The sequence below is a fragment of the Acomys russatus genome, chromosome 12 (assembly GCF_903995435.1).
Source record: "Acomys russatus chromosome 12, mAcoRus1.1, whole genome shotgun sequence".
In the NCBI taxonomy this organism is placed as follows: Eukaryota; Metazoa; Chordata; class Mammalia; order Rodentia; family Muridae; genus Acomys; species Acomys russatus.
The window spans coordinates 48,146,560-48,150,669 of record NC_067148.1 but is presented as its reverse complement, the minus strand read 5'-3'; positions in this window follow the sequence as shown (position 1 = coordinate 48,150,669).

Sequence of the window (4,110 nt, the reverse complement as noted above, 5' to 3'; positions counted from 1 at the left end):
GATGCCAGTTGTGACCTAGACAAGAGTCCTGTCACTTGAGTCCAAGGAGATAATAGGTTGCTTAGAGTAAACTTGAAAAAAAAGAAAAGGTGAAGAGTGTTGAGTCAGAAAATAGCCAAAGTGTTAAATATCTGTTGTTGTCAAGTTATGTGACAGTTGGGGAAGAAGTAAGGCTGGAGAGAAAAATTAGTACTGAGGCAAAAGAGATAATAATTTCAAGAAAATGGTCCAGAGATACTTATGTCTCCAAGAAATGATTGCATCAACCACAAAATAAGGACTCTGATAGAGTAAGAAACAAATTCAGAGATGTTTGTCGGGTTGGTTGGATTAAGTGGCAAACTCATCCTCCCACAGATAGTATAAAGGGTGGAAGGAGGCTGAGAAAGAAAAAAAAAACTACTTGCTTAAAGGATATGTAGTAAGGATACATTATCAATTTTTTTGTGGGGAACTTTTGGAATGACTATGACACCTCCATATAACTCTGAAAATTAAAAACTCTACACATATGAGGGTTTTATTCTGAGTTTTTTCTAATGATTGCAAGTCAAAACTTTTTAGAAATAGTCAAATTCTTTAATGTTGTACAAACATTCTTCCTCTCTCTCATTTTTGTTCTTTGAGGATTGGAAGATGTGTTTGTTAACATTTTTCTTTTTTTAAAGAAAGGAGAAAGACTGGGAAAGCACTCCAATGATTGGACATCTTGAAGAAGGGTCACATGGGACAAAAGCAGAGCAACAGAAGTTGGCTGTGCTAAAGGACAGCTCCTCTAACCCCTCACTCTACTAGGGTTCAGTAGACACTGTGGTTGCAGTAGTCATCTGTGTACACATACAGACTGGGATGCACTTGGTTTCCATCACTGTATGACCAACTACATGCTTCAATCTGTCATGTGAGTCATATAAATCAAAGATCCTGAGCCCTCCCATGAGCAAACATTGGTGCCTCGCATAGAAGTAGAAAACAAGGGAAATACCATGGAGGGAAATTTTCAACAATTTTTGTTACAAATTTGGAACTTTATTAGCTACTGACAAATCAAATACATAATAAATACATATAGAAAGCTCATACTTTAGCTGTATGTTGGCACAGACCGTCAAATTCATTTACACATGCATATATATGTGCTGAGCACTATGCAAAGTACTAGATAAACACTAAATAGTACATTAAATCTTCTCTAACAAAGTTGTTTTCTCTCATAGCTACAACACACATCAGCTATAAACTTTGACGGTATGAGAAGAAGCACCCCAGGGCATTTAAACCACATGTGTCTGCTCAAAGAGAAAATTCCCCCAATTCTTAGTAGCCTGGGTCTAAGTTCAGTTTGTCTGAGTTTTGGTTTCTCATCTTCAAGATGGCAGTTGAATGAAGTGACCTTACGGCCACTATACAGTGCTAGTTATGGGTGTAGTTCATTAATTGTGCATGGAGAGTATGAACACATGAAGAATAACTGGTGTCGTTTGAACAGAACAAACTGTAGCATTTTCCACCAGGGTTCTTAGAGACAGCTCCTTCAAGAAGACTGTGTTTCCATTTCTATCTCAAGATGAAGAAAACTAGGCACATGGAGCTTGGAAGATATGCCGAGTAGGCATCTGAGACAGATAACAAACCCAGATCTCCTAATAGGTCTATAGGATTCTCCACTGAATCCAGTGGGATGGCCACATTTTCTCCTCCAATGACACACAACTGTAAAGAAAATAATTTATAAGGCACACAAGTTCTTTTGAAGCTTTTTTTTTTTTTCGAGACAGAGTTTCTCTGTGTAACAGCTCTGGCTGTCCTGTACTCACTTTGTAGACCTGGCTGGCCTCGAACTCACAGCAATCCACCTGCCTCTGCCTCCCCAGTGCTGGGATTAAAGGTGTGTGCCACCACACCCGACCCTTTTGAAGCATTTTAAAAAATTGAAAACCCAATGTAGATATAAAAAAAATGATAACAAATTAAAGGTGTTAAATTATATGTTTGTAATCTGTATCTAATCAAATTCCCATATTGCCTTCCTAAAGAAAAAATATTATTGCTCATTATATCAGCCATAAGTATTTATTCATGATCGTTGGGTGAAAGAAGAGAAAAAATAGATGGAAGTGCCAATGAATGTCAAATTTTCCTGGGAAGAGAGGTGCTCCTAGGAGGAAAAAATATGCACAGAGATATAATGTTTCCACAGCTTGCAGAATATGGAGGTTTGGGAATCAATAAATTCCATGATGCAAGGGAAGAGAAGAAAAATGAGTTGAGGGAAATTGAAGCACATTGTTACCAAAACTTGCCATAAGCCAGCCCCATTTAAATTGGAGAAATAAATAACTTGGTTGATTGAACCATAGACAAAGCTTGCTCAAACCTACACATAAAGCCACCCTGCTCCCATCCTTGCAAGCTACTTTCCTTAGATTTTGCATATTTCTTAGTTATTCTCAAGGACAAAGGCAATGAACATCAGATGTAGCTGTACATAAAAGCGGTTGCTTACCAACAGCGCTCCCTGAGTTGTTAGGAGGCTACCTTCTCCCTAATATCTCTTCCCAACACTTGCTATTACTTAAGACATCATCAGTGGGGAATATAACTCTTTACTTTATGACAGCCGTAAAGAATTTCATCTTCTAGAAAGAATTGCCAAGCCTGCTGAAGTGTGTATCCAGCATCATAATGTTTAAATACAGTATATAGTATGACAGCGTAATGGCGGCACAGCATCCCTTCCATCACTTGATTCAACAAGCCTAAAAATCTAATGACTTTCAAGTTAGAGAAAAATCACAAAGGTTAAATTGTTGTATCAGTATTAAGAATGGAATAAAAAAAATCAGTTAAAAGGTGCCTGAAAAAGTGGATCAAGAATGCAGGTTTGGTTCCTAGCACCCACATGGGGACTAAACAGTCCATAGCTCTAACTCTAAGAGATATGACAACCTCTGTTTCCCACAGCAGACACTGGGCATTTATACACACACACACACACACACACACACACATACATATATATACCATAAACATAAAGAAAAAATAAATAAATCTTAGAAAATCTATTAAACAATATAACTTTACAATGTGCACTCTAAACACCTAAAAACCTCTGTATGCACTTGTATGTGTATATGTTATATATGTTTGGATTTTCATATGGTTTGGCTCATTGCAATAAATTGTTGAGATACAATTGAATAGGAAGAGAAAATATTCTGAGGCAAAGTAGAATACTACAAAGAAGCCAGATAAAGATACAATGCTGACAAGTTGACAAATGAGTTAGTACATAATTTGATGAAATCTAAATTCTGACTGAAAATAATTTTCAATTTGGTACTTTCAAAAGGTAGAGCTAACTGAAGGTCTACATCTCCCAAAAATGAGAAGGAAAAGAAGAAAAGCCTATAGAAAATGGAAACTCTTGAATACTACAATATGTAAGTCCAATTCGATGCTTTGGTGGAGGGTGTGTACAAATTAACTTTGCTCATTATCACGGAGATATCTGTAGAATAAGAAAGACATGTATTAAGAAATTCTATAGAGTAGTTTAATGATTTGGTCTTAGGGTGTTATTATGGTGATGAGATATCACGACCACAGCAACCTTTATAAAGGGAAGCATTTATTTGGGGCTGACCTGCAGTTCAAAGGTTTAGTCCATTATCATCATCGTAAGAAGCATGTCAGTACACAGGCAAACATGGTGCAGGAGAAGTAGCTGAAAGTTATACATCTGAATCCACAGGCAGCAGGAAGAGACAGTGACCCATTGGGCCTCACTTGAGCATTTGAGATCTCAAAGCTCACCCCCAGGGACACATTTCCTCCAAAAATCCCCACCTACTCCATCAAGGTTGGATTGAATGCATTTCTGCATTATGCTATGGCTACAAGCTTATGGGGTCTAAGAAGTAGAATGTGGTGATTTTAATAGGAACAGCCCCCATAAACTCATATGTCTGAATACTTGGTCATAGGAGTAGCATTTCTACATTAGTTATTACTTATATGTACTGTGGGCTAAAAAATATTTTTAAATAGAGTGTTTATTTATTTTGACATTATTAAAGTTGTTTGCTAATGTGTTGCTGTATTACTTTC